At 36.8% G+C, this 20933-nt stretch overlaps 1 protein-coding gene across 4 annotated transcripts in view; it reads left to right on the top strand.

Moving 5' to 3' along the window:
- Positions 1 to 6444: 6444 nt before the first annotated feature.
- Positions 6445 to 20933, top strand: part of LOC137021686 (band 4.1-like protein 1) — a 660940-nt gene continuing 646451 nt past the window's right edge. For 3 of the 4 annotated variants that reach the window (XR_010895347.1, XM_067388496.1, XM_067388498.1), the window contains exons 1-2: positions 6445 to 6532; positions 7017 to 7146. The gene's annotated coding sequence lies outside the window, so the exon portion shown is untranslated. Of the gene's footprint in view, positions 6533 to 6983; positions 7147 to 20933 lie in introns of those variants that run through there. The other variant, XM_067388497.1, reaches the window with a different exon arrangement.

Here is a 20933-nt window from a genome sequence, read left to right as displayed (position 1 = left end):
CACACACACACACACACACACACACACACACACACAACCCCTTAGCATAGCTGCTCTCTCGCACTGTATGACGTGACAACTAGTTGTTCAGTCTGGTTCCGTTCACACAGTGAAAATTTTCCAAGAATGCAGTTGTGAGTCCTGAAAATGTATGGGTGTGAGACTGAGTTTGATTATAGAATGCGGTTGTCAGTCCTGTAAATAACCATATTCTTTTGCTGTGTGTACTCCCAAGCCTTGAATGCAGTACACCTATCAAAATGGAGTGTTTGAAAGACAGGGTCAAAAGCAGGACAGAAAATAGCTTGATGTAAAAATCTTGATAACCTTATAAGTGGACCTTAGAGAACGTTATAAATTAAAATGAAAAAATCCAGTTCATGACCCATTTAAAAACTATGTCTTCTTACATTATTACAATATTATACACATGCAGGGCTGTTATTAGGGTGGTGCAACTGGTGCAAGTGAAACTGTGCTTTTGAAGGGCCTTGCAGCATGAAACCCTGGACTGCAGAAAGTGATTATAAATTGAGGGGGGCCTCGCCCCATTCTTGGCACAGCCTGCACAGTGTTTACAACTGTTTTACCAGTTAGATAAGTTAAAAGTGTGGTAAATGTAAACTTGCCACCATAGATATGTATATGTAGATTCCACATTTGACTGCTTCAGACACGTCAGCATGCCCACCATCTTGGAATGGTCAGTGCGTCATCACTCACAGTAAGTAGCTATCAATGATGCCACATCATTGTGTATAGCTTCTGGTTGTGGAACCGCCAAGATTTAAATTCCCGAAGAAATGGGATAACCTTTCACATGTGAGAATGTGTTGGTTTGTGTTTTTATATGTAATAACTCAATATTACAGTTTTTCATACTATGGTATCTTTTTAATGTCGTGTTAGATGACGACTTTGGCAAAATGGTGCTTTTGATTTTATTTTCCTCTAAACCACTAGATGGCACAAAAACTTGCCGCAGCACTTTCCTAAACATCAGTTTTTCAAAATGCATGGGTAAATTTGTCTGATCCTTGACACAATCGTGGGCAGCAACACAAAGTTGATTCTGAGGTAGTCTGATCTTTTGTTTTTTTTAAAATGTTGTTGATTTAAGTAGCAAATAAGAATCCATTAAATTAATGTTTGTATTTTCAGACAAAGTTCTTAACGATTTTCATTTTGTTTTCAAGGTAATTCAAGCAACAGTTTTTCATTAACGGAAGAATATGTAAAAGTAATAATATATAAAATAATAATAATAATAATAATAGATTTTATTTATAAAGCGCTTTTCATTCCAGAGAATCTCAAAGTGCTACAATTAAAAATATGTTGACCACAGTTAAAAAAACAAGACAACAATAAAACAATCAAGACATAAAAGCCTTTCTAAATATAAAGGTCTTCAGATCTGCTTTAAAAGAGTCCAGGCTCTGTACTGCTCTCAGCTCGATGGGGAGGTTGTTCCAGAGCCGAGGCACGGCCGAGCAGAAAGCTTGGTCCCCCATGGTTCGGAGCCTAGTGGGGGGACCTGAAGACGCAGGCCTGATGATCTGAGGGTACGAGTGGAGGATTGCAGAGTGATAAGTTCTTGTAGATATGGTGGTGCTTGTCCGGTGATGCATTTATGTGTGAGCAAGAGGATTTTGTAATCAATCCGGGATGAAACAGGGAGCCAGTGAAGTGAGTATAGAATGGGGGTTATGCATTCATATTTACGGACTCTCATTAGGACTCTGGCAGCGCTGTTGTGGATGTATTTCAGCTTTTGGACGTTCCTGCCAGAAATCCCAGTGAAGAGACCGTTGCAGTAGTCAAGCCTTGAGGAGATAAAGGCATGAACAAGTTTCTCTGCATCTGGATGGGTTAGAAGGGGACGGAGTTTGGAAATGGAGGTCTTGCAAATGTATTTTATGTGGTCATTGAAGGTTAGCTTTTGATGTAGAGTTGCGTGTCATCAGCATAACAGTGGAAGGACATTCCATGTCTGTTGATGACACGACCGAGGGGAAGCATGTAGAGGATGAATAGGATGGGGCCAAGAACTGACACCTACGAACACCACACGTGACAGGGAGCAGTCTGGACTTACATCCTCCAAAAATAACACTTTCAGTCCTGCCAGAAAGGTAGGACTGAAACCACTGTAGTGCTGTGCCCGATAGCCCAGCAGTGTTTTGGAGGCGGCCCAGGAGGATGGTATGGTCTACTGTGTCAAAGGCCGCTGTTAGGTCAAGGAGAATGAGCAGTGATGGTGATCCTGAATCGGCTGCCATCAGAAGGTCGTTCACCACCCGGAGTAAAGCTGTTTCGGTGCTATGGGCCGAGCGGAAGCCTGATTGAAATATCTCAAAAAGGTTGTTGTATTTGAGATAGTTGTGGAGCTGAGAGGCGGCTTCCTTCTCCAGAACCTTTGACAGGAAGGTGAGGTTGGAGTTTGGCCTGTAGTTTGCAAGGACCTCCGGATCTAAGGTTGATTTTTTAAGTACTGGACGAATGACAGCAGTTTTAAGGGCAGATGGGACATGACCAGTTTTAAAGGAGAGATTAACAAGGTTGGTGATGATTGGGCTGACAGTGGGAATGAATGACTTGAGCAGAACAGTTGGGATAGGATCTAGGGAGCAGGTGGATGGCTTCATTTTTCTTATGGTTTCCTCAATGTGGCTCTGCTGAACCTCAGTGAAGTCTGAGAGGGATGGCAATCTCCTTGGCGAAGGGTTAAAGACCGGGGGAGACAGGGAAGAAGAGCCAGATATTGAACAGCGGATGTTATTGACTTTAGGTCTAAAAAAGTCCATGGAGCTATTGCATCGCTCCACTGTGGATTCAATGGATGAGGATGATTGAGGCTTCAGGAGATGGTTTATTGTAGGAAAAAACTGCTTTGAGTTTCCAGAGTTTTTAATTATGAGGTTGGAATAAAATTGAGAGTGCGCATCCCCCAGAGACTTAAAATAAGTCTTTTGATGATCACGGAAGGCAAGCTTGTGGACAGTTAGACTAGACAGTTTACAGCGGCGTTCCAGGATACGGCCCTCAGTTTTCATTTTCCGCAGTTCCTGTGTGAACCAGGGAGCAGAGTGTTTAAAGTTGACTTCTCGTGTCCTGATAGGGGCATGGAGGTCAAAAACACTGCTCAGAGCTATATTATAGTATGTCGCCAGTTCATCTACAGTTGCAGAGACTGGGCAGCTGATGTGTTGGAGGTCTACAATGATAGAGGTTGGATCAATTTGTTTCCAGTTGAATGATATTTGGGGGGGGCGGGCGGTATATGAGAAGCACTGTCGTGGAGTATGGAAGTTTACATTTAAAGGCTAAACATTCCATGGAGATAAGGTCAGGTAATGACAAGGGAGAAAGTTTCAGTTCAGCCCAATGAATGATGGCCAAACCACCCCCGCGTCCAGAGCTGCGGGCTTTCTCCATGTAGGCATAGCCCTGGGGGCTGCCTTCATTGAGCACTGAGTGGTCCCCAGTTTTGTGCCAGGTTTCAACTAAGAACATGAAGTCTAGTCTTTTATCCAAAATATGATCGAGGATGAGAAGGGATTTATTAGTGAGAGATTGTGACTTGAATAATTCCATAGTGGCAGGAGACAGAGCTGATGGTGGAAGTCTCTGTAAGCTCTGCAGAACACTGTGATCCACTCCATGTTTTATATTTCTCGCAGCACTAGAGGCTCTCAGAGGGAGGAGGTGGGGTGGAGGGCAGCTACGTATTCCAGATCCTGCAGTGTACTGATGACGTCGCAAAGGTGTGACACGGGCAGTTGAAGACCAGATGGAGGGGATTTTTGTGGTACCACACGGGAGGTAAACAAACTTTCTCCGTGAACTTCTGTGGATATAACGGGGTTGGCGCAAAAGTCCCAGTTGTCTAATGGCTGTAATACAAGGTGGAGCACTGATCCTGTAGAGACCCAGCAGTTGAGAAGTGGAATATTTCAACATCTTGCTGGACACTTGTGACATTAGTCCGTTGCTAGGCGCGGCCAATCCGCCGGCAATTTCAGGCAGCATTGGCTCACCAGTCAGACCAAAAAAGGCAGCAGCAGCAGACCTCCGGCACCAGGAACACCAGTGACTCAATAATCCGAAATGTTGGTTCACCAACAGCAGGTAGAGACAATCTGCCGGCACTGGAAGTGATGGCAGCAGGACAGCAGCAGGCAGCAGGCAGCAGGCAAGTTGCTAATGCTTCTTGCAAGGGGTTTAAAACTAGTCTTAAAACAATCTTTTTTGACTTGAGACCAATGGTATATTCGCCTAATCAAAAGTAAAAGTGCGCTCAATTTAAAATCCGCTCAATGCGCTCAATTTAAAATCCGAAGTGGAGAAGCGGCGAACAAACAACGCCAGCGTCCTCTCCACTAGGGGTGTAGCGGTACACGTATTTGTACCGAACCGTTTCGGTACAGGGCTTTCGGTACGGTGCACGTGTGTACCGAAGCATTACATTGCAACCAATATTCACCACCAATAACCGCAATAAGCTCTGCGTTTTTGTTACTTTCGATAAGAAACAAAGTGTCATCCTTCAAATTCTGTCCACGAAATCATGAAGTTTAAACAGAAAATACCATTGTGCTTTGATGTGGGGTGACAGATCACTGTACAGGCGCCTCCGTTCAACCGGCAGCGCGAGCGCGGAGCGCAAGTGAACGTGTTCATCTCTTCCTCCTTAATACTACTTACAGAATAAACATGAAAGAACATCTGAAGGTATGTTGCAAGATTCAGTACAACTTACTGAAACGGCCATATCTCATGTAATCGCTCATTCAGTGTTTCAACGGTGGAAAGACATCAATGAAAGCGTCCGTATTCAACAATATGTCATGATGCATTTACCTCAGAAAAGCCATTCAGTGTTCACAGCTTGTTAGTTCGCTAGAGAAATGAACTCTTTCGCTTAATATATGCACTGTATTAGCCAATATATTCATTATTTTACTTAATCTTTTAGTGATATCCTGATTAGGCTATTTAATGTATGTTTAAATAAATCTGATGTTAAAATAACAGCCACTGTGTAGAAATGATTATATTTCAACAACGAATTGGAGTAAAAAAACATTTAGAAGTTAATGCAAAAACTGCCTTAGGTGCAGCTTACAGGTTTGCATACAATTTGTTATTTGAGTGTTGATTATTTTATCTAAAAATAAAAAGCAATTGAATTTAGGCTAATAGTTTGGGCTTCTTTCAAGTTAGGGCTCCCTACATAGTTTATAGCATTAGCAGAGATGATTTTTTTTATCCTTAAGAAACTTTTAGTTTTAATTTAATTTAATATATTTAAAGACAAAAACACAATTTGTTCAGTAAACCTCTGTTTAATAATAAAAAAAAATGCAATTTTATGTTTAGTTTTCTCTCCACCTGCTGTACCGAAAACTGTACCGAACCGTGACTTCAAAACCGAGGTACGTACCGAACCGTGAGTTTTGTGTACCGTTATACCCCTACTCTCCACAGCGTGAGTTTCGGGACATGCGTCCAAGCAAGCAAAAAGTATGGTATTTGGGGTCAAAAGGCACAATAATTAACATGATAATGATTAGCTGGCTAACTTTTCCATTTCTTGACATGACATGGTTAGATTCACATAGCGAATATCATATATCAAATTGGGTATCCATCTATAATACCAACATTTATAATGAAACAATCATATTTTAAAATATATTAATCATATCATAAAAAAAATATCATTTAGTGTTTCTACTGTAAATCTATATTAAATAGGCTGTTATGGGATCTCTTTCAATGCTTTCAGAATCTTTACTTTTTAAAATAATTTTGTTTCTGTATTTCTGTATTTTTAAAATCTATTTTTATATTTTCTATATAAAAATATATATCACATAGGCCTGTTTTAATGACAGTATATTTATTGAACAAAAATGAATTCTTCTGTTTAGCACAATAAACAGAAAATAGTAAAAACTTTGCTAAAGTGATTCTTTTGAACAAATATTAACCTAGTCATTATTAAAAACATTATTTTAGCTAAAGTATTTGTATAAATACTGTGTGCCTTTTACCCCATGCTGGGGGGCCTTTTACCCCATGTGTGGGGTAAAAGGCCCCCTCACCACTTCATACATTTATAAGATTTTTAAGCCAAATTAACCACTTTAGGATTTTTTTTTTTTTCACACAAAATATGTTGCTCCATCAATATCCAATACAAATACTATACTTTGAGAGAAGTGAAAAACACATTTTTTCTTAAGGTGTGCCTTTAGGCCCGTTGTACCCCATTCATACATGCGTCTAACTACGGTTGCAGACGGATAGCCAACTTGCTCTTGAGTGTTCACGATACGTCCGGTGTTTTGACCGTTCCAATATGGCGATCGCGTATAGTGGCCCATAGAAACAGTCACTAATGAGGCATCTATGTTTATATATCTATGCATTCGACCATACAGACTTTGCTTGACTGATACCTGCTTCATTGCGGTTTATCCACCTTATTCTGTGAATGTGCGAGACTGATTCCTTAGCATTACAGGTAAATTAGGTGTTTATTATGACAATAGCTACATTAAAATAATATTGTAAGAAATGTCAGTTTTCAATATCAAGCAACATAACGAGCTGTTTTGTACAGCTAAAAATAACTAGAAGCATGATAAAAGCCAGACACAATTTGCAAATGGACGCGCCCGCTATTACTTTAAAAAAATAAGGTGGATATCGCACAAACCAAATTATTGCAGTGGCCATAACAAATATTGAACGAATATCGTTAGTGTTTTGTTTAAAACGTAGAAACGTTAGTCAGTTAATTGTGCTAAAGGCCGGATTTGGTGCGCGACAAATCTCAACTGACTGCGCACAGAAAATTGTGCATTCAGTAATTAAAACAAACAAACAACAAGCAAACAAAACTTATTTCCCCAGTTAGCTATATGTTGTAAATACACGTTGATCTCTCTGACTCTATAACCCTCCCAGTGATGTCCCTCCCTTCACCCGTGCTCTGTTGCTCTTAGTCACTGTAGCATTTGGTACCTTATCGAAAACAGTCGACGGGATCTGGGCGGGACTGGATCGCATCGAGTGCTTGTACTTCATAACTCTGAAACCTCCATGATCCACCTGGACGAGCGCTTTACTGCTCAGGTGAGTGACAGGCTGCGTGTCAGCGTGTTCTAATGCAGTGTGCAATTAATCGAAACAGCCGTGCATTTGTAAATTTTGATTAGTACCATTTTGCCGTAGAGAAGAAACATCAGCAACAGAAAGGTTAGGTGAAAGCAAATACTTAAGTCATGCGCAACACTGCTGCATAGGCTACTACAATACGATTCCTTGTTTCAGCTTTAGCGCGCTTACGGATTACAAAAAACCTCCATGCATGCGTAAGATCAATATAGCCTTTTGGACATTATAGCCGATTGCATCGTAAATGTAATGTATGCAGATGGTGAAACTGAGGAAAGGACAATATTGAAGCAGTAGCTTGGAATAATCAATGACAATGCCGTCATGAAAGTACGCAGACATTATCAGTGCATCCACTGACTGATGCATGAAAGAGAAAGCGATCGCAGTTATGTCATGCTTTCATATGCTGAAATGACTATTGCAGATCAAAGTCATATACAACCGTAGCAGGTTCTGATGTATTTTACTTGAATGTCTCATGTAATGAGTATGATATTTGGTTATCTGATGGTCTTTTAATATTCACTTTTGCCATTTCATTTTTTATTTTGTATGGTGTGCATCAATTAGGAATTATGGTTTTTGAGTGTTTTTGAGAAATACATAGCTGATGATGATAATAATATCAATAATATTTTAGTGTTAAAATTTGCAGTTAGGTGACTGAGTCAGATTAATTAAGTAACAGCTTAGACTGTTTGCACCCACCAAGTAGTAGGCTTTAGTCAGTTCCACACATGCGACATGTTCAAATAAGTGTATGTGTATGAGGCTATAAAATTTGGGCTGCACAAGGGCTGAACAATCCTTGTGGTGTATGTCAAGCACACTGTGTGCAAGATGTGGACGATTCATTAAAAAGAACAGTCAAAAAAGTCATGCGGAATTGGAATACACTGGTCTTTAATGACAATTGTATTAAACATTCAGGTTGAACCAGCAAGCAGCATCTTTGAATAGACTGTTGAGATTGAATGATGGCTCAACGCATGTACAAGTCCGGGGGCAAAGTTTCAGTACATTCATTGAACAACTCCCCTTTTAACTCTTTAACTCCCTAATCATGTAGTTGGCCTGGCCAGGGAGTTGGTCATTTCTAGGGCTGTCCCATTGTCAAAATTGCTCCACTGCACTGAAACATTTGATCCTTAAAAATCAGGCCAAAGTATTCACTGTCGTCCCATTGCTTGTCACTACATCTAATTTGATGTACTGCTAATTTGCATAAAGTTAAGCTCTACTCAGCTAATAGCCAGACCAACAGTCTCTGTTGCTCATTGAAAATGAATGTCTGACCTCTTTCATGAGTATCACTACTCATGAAAGTTATGTCATGCAGGCTCTGCCAGCTCAAATTAAGTTTTCCAGTTTTGTGTTTTCTGCCTTTGCATGGCTGTCAAAAACACATTTCTTGCACCTGCATATGCAGCATATAGCAGATTTACAAGCACACAGACTGAGATATACGTGCATACAAATTAGTGTTTATAGCAACATTGCATGTGACATCATCTTCCCAAACAGTTAAAAACACCCCAGGGAGTTGCAAGTTCAGTCAGGCGTGTTCCTACAGACCTCTGCATAAGACTGAAAAACAACTTGAATTATAAAGTTTCTGAGCCTATGGAGTTTATGGTCCTTGTTTAGGTAGTTAATAAATATTGGTGTATTTAGGTCTTTTTAGAAAACATGCAAATGTGGAATGTAACAAGGAAAGATAGACAGTGAGTTCTGTCATCAAAGACTGTATGTACACATTCTGTGTTAAGAAGGCATAACCTCTGCCCCTCTAGTTTAATGCTGCAGCAATCTGTCATACCAAGGATGCCAGCACTAATTACACTGCAGTTGTTGAAACATGACAACACGCCTGTTGTTTTTTCTTCTTCTCACAACATATTTATTGAACAAAAAGGAGTTCTTCTATTTAGCACAATAAACAGAAAATAGTACAAACTTTGCTAAAGTGATTCTTTTGAACAAATATTAACCTAGTCATTATTAAAAACATTATTTTAGCTAAAGTATTTGTATAAATACTGGGTGCCTTTTACCCCATGTGTGGGGTACGAGGCCCCCTCACCACTTCATATAAGAGTTTTAAACCAAATTAACCACTTTAGGATTTTTTTTCCCCACACAAAATATGTTGCTCCATCAATGTCCAATACAAATACTATACTTTGAGATATACTTTGAGAGTAGTGAAAAGAACAATTTTTCTTAAGGTGTGCCTTTAGGCCCGTTGTACCCTATTCATACATGTGCCTAACTACGGTTGCAGACGGATAGTCAACTTGCTCTTGAGTGTTCATGACACGTCCGGTGTTTTGACCGCTCAAATATGGTGATAGTGTATAGTGACCCATAGAAACAGCCACTAATGATGCATCTATGTTTATATATCTATGCATTCCACCATACAGACTTTGCTTGACTGATACCTGCTTCATTGCTGTTTATCCACCTTATTCTGAGACTGATTCATTAGCACTACAGGTAAATTAGGTGTTTATTATGACAATACATTAAAATAATATGGTAAGAAATGTCAGTTTGTTGCTCATTGAAAATGAATGTCTGACTCTTTCATGAGTATCACTACTCATGAAAGTTATGTCATGCAGGCTCTGCCAGCCCAAATTAAGTTTTCCAGTTTTGTGTTTTCTGCCTTTGCGTGGCTGTCAAAAACACATTTCTTGCACCTGTCTATGCAGCGTATAGCAGATTTACAAGCTCACAGACATAGAGATACATGCATACAAATTAGTGTTTATAACAACATTGCATGTGACATCTTCCCAAACAGTTAAAAACACCCCAGGGAGTTGCAAGTTCAGTCAGGCGTGTTCCTACAGACCTCTGCCTAAGACTGAAAAACAACTTGAATTATAAAGTTTCTGAGCCTATGGAGTTTATGGTCCTTATTTAGGTATTTAATAAATATTCGTGTATTTAGGTCTTTTTACAAAACACGCAAATGTGGAATGTAACAAAGGAAAGATAGACAGTGAGTTCTGTCATCAAAGACTGTATGTAAACATTCTGTGTTAAGAAGGCAAATGATGCCTCTGCCCCTCTAGTTTAAAGGTGCCCTAGATTCAAAAATTGAATTTACCTCGGCATAGTTAAATAACAAAAGTTCAGTACATGGAAAAGACATACAGTGAGTCTCAAACTCCATTGTTTCCTCCTTCTTGTATAAATCTCTTTTGTTTAAAAGACCTCCAAAGAACAGGCGAATCTCAACATAATACCGACTGTTACGTAACAGTCGGGGGTGTACGCCCCCAATATTTACATATGCCAGCCCATGATTGAGGCATTAGACAAGGGCAGCCAGTATTAACGTCTGGATGTGCACAGATGAATCAACAGACTAGGTAAGCAAGCAAGGACAATAGCAAAAAATGGCAGATGGAACAATAATAACTGACATGATCCATGATATCATGATATTTTTGGTGATATTTGTAAATTGTCTTTCTAAATGTTTCCTTAGCATGTTGCTAATGTACTGTTAAATGTGGTTAAAGTTACCATCGTTTCTTACTGTATTGGAGACAAGTGCCGTTGCTATTTTCATTTTTAAACACTTGCAGTCTGTATAATTCATAAACACAGCTTCATTCTTTATAAATCTCTCCAACAGTGTAGCATTAGCCGTTAGCCACGGAGCATAGCCTCAAACTTATTCAGAATCAATGTAAACATCAAAATTAACACTGTAGTTACACGATTAGACATGCTGCGTGACGAACACAAAGATCCGTTTTGAGGGTTATATTAGCTGTTTGAACTTTTTTGGAGCACAGGATTTAAAGGGCCACACACCCTGAATCGGCCCATTTCTAGTTATGCCCCAAAATAGGCAGTTAAATAAATGAATTTTAAAAAAAAATCTATGGGGTATTTTGAGCTGAAACTTCACAGACACATTCAGGGGACACCTTAGACTTATATTACATCTTTTAAAAAAAGTTCTAGGCACCTTTAATGCCACAGCTATCTGTCATACCAAGGATGCCAGCACTAATTACACTGCAGTTGTTGTAACATATTTTTTCTTCTTCTCACAACAGATATCATATTTTGATTATTTTTAAACTGCAGTTAACTGTTCTGTTTATTACCATATACAGTATGGTTGTGTTTGTTGACAAAACATTTAATTCATTGTTTGAAAGTTACAACGGGGCTAAAGGCACACCTTAAAGGGAACCCCTAGCTGGTATTAAGAGTTGTATGGTTTAATTTAACATAAATGATGTCTCTTATTGAAATATGTAGTAGAAAACCCATGAAAGATTTACGTTATTTAAAAAATCCATGACATTTTTGGACAATGGGGGGCACTATTTTGTTTAGATGCACAGTGCGTTCTATGTTGATGATGTCAAATGGTTGCACTCAGTGAGCTACTGACACTACCCTATTGCTATTTTTACCGCAACACAACTCGGAATATAATATACGATGCCACATTGTGCAGCTTTTGGTTGTAATTTTCAGTCGATTGGCAACAAGAGAAGCGATGCAAGTCTTCACTGCTTTACTAGCGATAATAGGAGAAAAGAATGGGAAGTTGTTAAGGATGTTGATGAATAAAACTTCCTAAAGATCTGCGTCTTTGTTCTCTTATTAAGCAAAACAAGTCTTAATACCAGGGGTTCCCTTTAAGAAAAACGCGTCACTACTCATATAATGTATGATTGCAGAAAAAAATATTTACTGAATGTTTTTATTAAACATTAACGGAGCAACAGATTTTGTGTGAACATTAATCATGAAAGGGTGGTTTGTTTTATTTAAAAATCTTTTTGCCTTTTACCCTGTGTGGGGGGTAAAAGGCTCACCACCAGCATGGGGCAAAACGCACAAAGTATGTATTCAAATACTTTAGCTACAGTAATATGTTTTGAATAATATTTAAGGTAATACATGCTCAAAACGATCACTTTAGCAAAGTTTGTCTTTTCTGTATATTTTGAAAAATAAAATAATTTATTTTTGGTTCATTTTAAATTTATTTTTGTTCAATAAATATAGTATTTAGTAAATAGGTTCATTTTAAATATACACAAACAAAATTATTTAAAAAAGTAAACATTCTGAAAGCATTAAAGGAGATCCCATATTAATTTAATATAGCTCTACAGTATTAACAACAACTAGGATATTCATATCATGTTAGGATTAATATAATATTTTTAAATATGATGGTTTCATTCTAAATATGGTGATTATCTCTAAGGTGGACATCCCACTTAATACAAGATATTTACCATCTGAATCTAACCATGTCATGTCAACAAATGGAAAAGTCAGCCAGCAGTTTATTATGTTAATTATTGTGCTTTTTACCACAAATACCATACTTTTACATATTCTTCCTTTATTAAATTTTTTTTAAAATAAGTTTTATAACCTAAAACTGAAAAACATTAACAAGACAATTGTCTGAAAATATAATAAATTTTATCGATTCTCATTTGCTACATAAATCTACAACATTTTAAAAAACATAAATATTAGATCAAATTAGCGCATTATCAACTTTGCGTTGCTTTCCACGATCACATCAGGGATCAGCCAAAATTTCCACATGCATTGTCAAAATCGATTGTTAAGAAAAGTGCTGAGGTGAATTTTTTGTCATCTAGTGGTTTGAAGGAGAATAAAGTCAAATGCACCTTTTACCCCAGTGTGCCTTTAGCCCCGCTGTACCCTATATGTTTTTTTGTTTGTTTGTTTGTTTTTTTTAAATAATTGCATACTGAATTGCAGTGGGTCTGCTGTCTCTTACTATATGTTTTCATATTGGATTTTGGGTAGTCTTGTTATTCTTGCATATAGCCACCTTAAAGGTTTAATTCACCCAAAAATGAAATTTCTGTCATTAATTATTCACCCTCATGTCGTTCCATACCCGTAAGACCTTCGTTCATCTTCTGAACACAAATTAAGATATTTTTGATGAAATCCGAGCTTCTTGGACCTTTTGAAGTCCATAACCATGAAAAACATGGTTAAAATAGTCAATGTGACTACAGTACTACTAACCTTAATGTTATATGAAGCGACAGTAATTCTTTTTATGCGCAAAAACAAAATAATGATATTATTCAATGATTTGAACCATTGTCATATGTAGTGAACTTAGTGCAGGCTTCCTTGTTTACGTTTACGTTTTAATCCTGTGTCAGCATCACATGCATGCGTCGTGCTACTCACCTGTTCAGCTTTGGCCAATACTGAGTTGGCGTTCAGACGTAAACAAGGAAGCCTGAACTGAGTTCACTTTGTTCAAATTGTTGAATAATGTCGTTATTTTTCTTTTGTTTTGTTCTTTGTTCTTTCTATTTGCAAAAATATCTTAATTTGTGTTCCGAAGATCTTAAGGTCTTAAAGGTGTGGATTGTTGTACAACCAACAGAAAACAAGATGTTTTGACAGTGGCAATACAGCTCTGATTTTTGCTTCCTTGTAAGCACTGGTATTTTCTTCAGGAAATGCAAAACTAGTTTTTCACTTTGGTAAACAAATATTCTGATAGTTATTTATAGTTGGTGGATGTTAATTGCAGATATCATGCTACAGCTTTGGTGTGTTTCTAAAATCCATACTTTACTTGAAAATAGAGTCTCTCTATGCATATTGTTATTAAAGGGGTGGTTCATTGCGATTTCACATTTTTAACTTTAGTTCCCGAGTTCACATGTACATATAATTAAATAGAATAAAAGTTATGCGTATTTGGCGTACTGTCCGTGGGAAGGGCTCTGAGCATGAAATATAGGCCCGAAACCCAGAGTACTCCCCCCGGTGTGGTAAAAATAGATAGAACTAGAAGTGAGGAGATGGGGTGGAGGAGGGATGCTGATAAACTCTCAGATGAACTGAGGTAAGTCTGCTGTATTTATATCTCTAGTCATTGGTTGAGTTGATTAATTGAATGCTTTCCACCTGTGCTAATTAGGTTAATTATCTGAACCTGCTCCTCCCGAATTTTGTTAATAAAACATCATTTAGTGTGTAATGTTGCTGCTTGAGCATAAACCGTATCTGCAAAGTTACAGCGCTGAAAGTTCAATGCAAACGGAGATATTGTCTTTTAAAGTTATGGCAGTTTAATGCCTACAGAAATTACTGGTTTGGACTACAACAAGCTTCTTCCCGGGTTGGTGACATCATAAACCCTGCAATTAACATAAACCCTGCCCACGTGAACACGCAACAAAGTGGGCGAGGCCATGTCGCGTGGCATTATGGAAGCAGAGGAGTTGTCTACACCAGACACATGCGCCGCAATGCGACATGTCAAAAGATAATAGAACCCATTATAATCAGTGATATTGTCTACACTGGATGCGGCACGGAAGACAGCTTCCAGAATCTACACAAGTTCAATGCTGGATTTGCACCAAGGCCATTACTGAAAGATGAAGCAGTTCCACATAAAAAACAGAAGCTGCTGTTTAGTAACGGTAAGTACATTTTATTGTTTGTACATGTCTTTTAAATGTATTATGTTGCTATTTTTTGGTTGCATCAAGGACATAAAGACCAACACGTTTTTGCTTCGCTAGCCAGTTAACGTTGGCTAAATTCTATTGCATACTTCTCCAACAAACACCAACACACTTCTATGTTCACAAACAGTTGTTCATGCTATAAATTAAACAATACCTTTATAAAAATGCTACTATTCAGTCATGTATTCAGCTACAGTAATGCTTGGTAACACTTTCTATGAAGACCATGTTTATAATGAATTATAGCCCCATTTATACCTATAAATAAGTAATTATTACTATACTATACATATATGTATAAAGACTCATTAAGACCTATACTGCATTATAAGAAGAGTTATGGTTGCATTTATATTATTTTTTAAATGTATTATAAGCCATGCATTTGCTTTTTCAATGCACATGGTCATAATGCATTATAAACTGATTTATAAACGATCAAGTATAAAATAGTTCCAGAGACACTTTTTTGCTGTACCAGTTACTTATTAATACATGTAATGTTTAGATTAGGGGTCATGAATGGTAATTCTGATTTGTCAATTCCACTATATATATATATATATATATATATATATATATATATATCTATATATATATATATATATATATATATATTTTTTTTTTTTTTTTTTTTTTTTTTTTAGTGTTTTTTTGCAGAGATTAGTAACTGTATTATTATAAGTATTTATAAGAACACAACATGGCTATTAATAACAAAATATTCACTTATTTGACAGAAATAAATCTGAATTACTAAAAAGTAATTGTAACTATAATATAATAGCATTATAGCAATGCAGGTTGCATCTTAATAAATACATTAATAGAACCATACAACTGACTAATTAATACTTACAAATCAGTGTATAAAAGAAAATGCATGGCTTATAAGTAATAATAAAAAATAATATAAATATGTAACTATAACTGTTCTTATAATTCAGTATAAGTCTTAATGAGTGTTTATAAATATGTTTATAAAATACTAATACTTATAAATAAGTATAAATGGAGCTATAAGTCATTATAGTCAAGTCACCTTTTCTATATTTATATAGCGCTTTTTACATTGTTTCAAAGCAGCTTTACATCGATAACTGGTACATTATTTTGGCTGCAGAGCAGCTCTTAAAGAATAGTGTCAGTGCAGGCAGATCAAAGCACTGTTGAATATCAAATGTCAAGTCAAATGTCAAGTGTCCCCAACTAAGCAAGCCAAAGACGACAGCGGCAAGGAACCCGAACTCCAACAGGTGACATCAGGTGGCAAACAAGTGGCAAATAGGTGTTAAAATGGAGGAAAAAAAAAACCTTGGGAGAAACAGGCTTAGTCGGGGGGCCAGTTCTCCTCTGGCGAACAGTGGTTTGTTACAACTCAGGTTGCTATCATAAGTCCGATAGGATCGCAACATTCAAAGTATTTATTTCAGTTCCATCCAGTTGAGGATCGTATTCATCACACTGGTATGGATGGTTGTTGAGGAGCTCCGTCACTGGTTGTCGTGTCGATGAAGCCTTCACAGTAGATAATCTAGTTGACTCAGTCTCTGCTGATACTTCAGGGCTGCGTTGTGGTCGTGTCAAGGCGCAGGTCCTTGGTCTCACCTGGATACGGCCTGGATCCAGTTGACTACGGTAAACCTCTGGGTTAAACAGAAAGACTAATATTAGCGTAGATGCCATTCTTCTTCTGATGTAACGAGTACATCTGGTGTTACAGGAAGTGTTCCCGGTACCGGCTGACCTAATTTATGTAGCCTAATAATCATTTAACGGATTTAAATATATAAATTGATATTGTGTTATGTGTATGTCAGGTTAAAGAGATGCGTTTGTAGTCGTGTGTCTGCTTCCTGAACAATGCTAGGAAGATTATTCCAGAGTTTAGGTGCCAAATAGGAGAAGGATCTACCACCTGCGGTTGATTTTGATATTCTAGGTATTAACAGCTGGCCTGAATTCTGAGATTGCAATAGACGTGAAGGACTATAATGCTTTAAGAGCTCGCTCAGGTACTGGGGAGCTAAACCATTTAGTGCTTTGTAAGTAATTAGCAAGATTTTAAAATCTATATGATATTTAACAGGAAGCCAATTCAGTTTTGACAGAACTGGGCTAATATGGTCATACTTCCTAGTTCTAGTATGAACTCTAGCTGCTGCATTTTGCATGAGCTGTAGTTTATTTATCAGGCGAGCAGAACAACCACCCAGTAAAGCGTTACAGTAATCTAGCCTTGAGGTCATGAACGCATGAAATAACTGTTCTGCATTTTTCATTGAGAGCATATGTCATAGTTTAGATATATTTTTAAGATGGAAGAATGCGGTGGAAAGATGGAAGAAAGAATGGTTTAAGATGGAAGAAAGATTGGTATCAAAGAGCACACCCAGGTTCCTAACTGATGACGAAGACTTAACAGAGCAGCCATCAAGTGTTAAACAATATTTTAAATAGTTATTATGTGAAGAAGTTTTTGGTCCAAAAATTAGAATCTCTGTTTTTTCTGAATTTAGTAGTAGGAAATTACTGGTCATCCAATTTTTTATATCAGTTATGCATTCCGTTAATTTTGTGAATTGGTACGTTTCATCAGGGCGCAAAGAAATATAGAGCTGAGTATCATCATCGTAACAGTGAAAACTAACGCCATGCTTGCTAATGATATCTCCCAAGGGTAGCATGTACAGAGTGAAAAGCAACGGTCCTAGTACTGAGCCTTGCGGTACTCCATATTGAACTTGTGATCGATATGACATTTCTTCATTAAGTCATCAAGTATGATTTGAACCATGACAATGCAATTCCACTAATGCCAACATAATTTTTGAGTCTATTTAAAAGAATATTGTGATCAATAGTGTCAAATGCAACACTAAGATCCAGTAACACTAATAGAGAGATACAACCATGATCTGATAAGAGCAAATCATTAGTAACTCTAATGAGAGCAGTCTCAGTACTATGGTACGGTCTAAATCCTGACTGGAAATCCGCACAGATACTGTTTCTTTCTAAAAAAGGAACATAGTTGTGATGATACTGCCTTTTCAAGTATTTTTGACAGAAAAGTGAGATTTGAGATCGGCCTGTAATTGACTAATTCTCTAGGATCAAGTTGTGGTTTTTTTAATAATAGTTATCTTAAAAAGTTTTTGGTATGTATCCTAGTGATAAAGATGAATTGACGATATTAAGAAGAGGATCTATGACCTCTGGAAGCATTTCTTTCAATAGCTTAGTCGGTATAGGGTCTAACATACATGTTGTTGATTTTGATGATTTAACAAGTTTAGACAATTCTTCCTCTCCTAAAGCAGTAAATGAATTGAATTTTTCTACAGTGACACTACAATGCACTGTCTGATGCGATACGGTTGTAGACGGCTGCATGGTTATGATTTTTTCTCTCATATTATCAATCTTGCAAGTAAAAAAATTCATAAAGTCATTACTGCTGTGCTCTTTGGAAACATCAGAAGTTGAAGCTTTATTTCTTGTTAATTTAGCCACTGTATAAAATAAATACCTAGGGTTGTGTTTATTTTCTTCTAAAAGTTTTGAAAAATAGGCCGATATAGCAGTTTTTAAGGACTTTCTGTACTCAAACATTCTCTTTCTCCATGAAATGCAAAATACTTCTAGTTATGTTTTCTTCCAGCTGTGCTCCATTTTTCTGGCTGCTACCTTTAGGGCCTGAGTGTGCTTATTGAACCATGGCATTGGATTAATTTCCTTAATCTTTTTTTAAATGCAAAGGAGCATCTAATGTGCTGAAAAAGACAGAGCCAATAGTTTCTGTTGCAACATTGAGGTCTTCTAAGATAAAACTGATCAGGAAGATTATTTATAAAGTGATCTTTAGTGATAGAAGTGATGGTTCTACCATATTTATGGCAGGGAGGCAGTTTAGCTGCCTTGACTAAATGTAGTATACACAAGACTAGATAATGATCTGAGATGTCGTCACTCTGCTGCAGAATTTCAACAGCATCAATATCAATTCCATGTGACAATATTAGATCTAAAGTATGATTACGAAAATGAGTGGGACCTGACACGTGTTGTCTAACACCAATAGAGTTTAGAATGTCTGCAAATGCCAATCCCAATGTAACGATGTAGCGGTTTGTACAGTTATTAATCAATTTATGGATGAAATATGAATATAATAATTCATAAAGCTTTATGAATAAATTATGATTCATATATCGACCCCACAGGGAATTAAACTACTTTTGAAGTCACCAAAGTGTAGAAGTTGGAGTTTTCTGTTTACCCTCACCGGTCCACAAAGGTGTCAAGTGGGCTCATCTTATGCAGACTAGTCGGAGCCGATTTAGTGACCAATGAGTCTTTTTTATTATCTACATGGATATTAAAATCACCAACAACAAGGACTTTATCTGCAGCTAGTACTATCTCCGATAGAAAATCAGCAAATTCTTTGATAAAGTCTGTATGGTGTCCTGGTGGCCTGTATACAGTAGCCAGCACAAATGTCAACTTACATAATGTTACGTAAAGTACCATCATTTCGAAGGAATTATATTTGAAAGACTTTTGACTAATACTGTAAATATTACTATAAATTACAGCAACACCTCCCCCTTTGACTTTCTGATGGGGATTGTGTCGATAATCATAACCTTGAGGGCTAGACTCATTTAAAGTAATGTAATCGTCCGGTTTTAGCCAAGTTTCCATCAAACACAGCACATCTAGATTATTGTCTGTGATAATATCATTTACAATAAGTGATTTTGAAGAAAGGGATCTAATATTTAACAACCCAAGTTTTATCATTTGTTTATCATTATTATCTCTATTTTTTATTTGTTGAACATCAATTACATTTTTACCATTAGATGGGTTTGGAAGTTTTTTCTTTTTACTAATTCAGGGTACAGACACAGTCTCTTATGTGATAATATCTAGGTGTAAGAGTTTCTATGTGTTGGGAATTATCTGACTTAAAGTAAATATAAAAATATAGTAAAAATAAAGTATAACTAAATTTAGACAATCAAGGCGGATTGATTATTTATGCATTTCATTAACCCCTTAAGCCCTGAGGGTATTTTCAGTTTTTTTTTTTTTTTTTTTCCCGAGTGACAAAAAAAAGTAAAGACTCGTAACTCCAAAACTATAGCAAGGAGAGTCAAAAGGTTGGTATCGATTGAAAGGAAACTTTTTAAATTTAAATAATTTTTTTTTTTTAATTTGGACATTATCATGCTGAGAAACTGCAAGTAAACGGCAAAAAAGAAAAGAAAAAAAAGGAATTTATATATCTTTCTAATTTAAAATGGAATATCTCATGAAGGAAATACGGTATGTGAGCTGTATCTGGATCAAATTTGACTGCATGAAGAAATCAAAAGTTATATATAGCATTTGGAACTAAGGTAGGCATTTTTAATTTTTTTTTTGTTTTGTTTTCTGAGTGACGCACAAAAATAATGACTTATAACTTCAAATCTCTAGCACGGAGAGTCAAAAGGTTGGTATCGTTTGAAAGAAAACTTTACATTTTTAAATTAAAAAATAAATTAAATTTGGATATTGTCATGCTTAGAAAATGCTGATAAAGTAAAAAAATAAAAGTTTTTACATATATTTCATATTTGACATGCAATAACTCAGAGAGGAAATAAGGTAGGAGGACAATATGGTGATGTTTCCCTATATATGAGCTGTATCTGGATCGAGAAATGGATCTCATAAAGAAATCAAAAGTTACAGCATTTGGAACCAAGGTAGCCTTTTTGTTTATCCATTGGCGCCCCCTGATGGGCATTTTTAAAAATCGTTCTTTCACGTGGAGTAACTCGTGATTGGCTTATTGGATTATGTTGATCTTGGACTCATTTCAATCGGGAAAAATCCACTGTAAGTAATGCTGTGCCATTTTCTACAACCTATGCATGTTTCATTAATTTATAAGCTAAAATGCCAAGTGATAGCTACATTTTAGTTTTAGTTAGTCTGTGCGCCTGTGGGGTTTTATGTTTAATTTCGTGATCAATATCTCATGATCAGCTTATTGGATTATGCTGATGTTGGATTTATTTTAATTGTGAGAATCTGCTGTAAATGATGTCAATTTTCCACAATCAGAGCATGTTTCTTGATGTTATGAGTGAAAACGTGACATAACTGCTGCATCAGTTTATTATTTACATATGGGTCTTGCGGGGCTTC

The sequence above is a fragment of the Chanodichthys erythropterus genome, chromosome 6, assembly GCF_024489055.1.
Source record: "Chanodichthys erythropterus isolate Z2021 chromosome 6, ASM2448905v1, whole genome shotgun sequence".
In the NCBI taxonomy this organism is placed as follows: Eukaryota; Metazoa; Chordata; class Actinopteri; order Cypriniformes; family Xenocyprididae; genus Chanodichthys; species Chanodichthys erythropterus.
The sequence above is the reverse complement of the archived record's forward strand: the minus strand, read 5'-3'. Positions and strand labels throughout refer to the sequence as shown.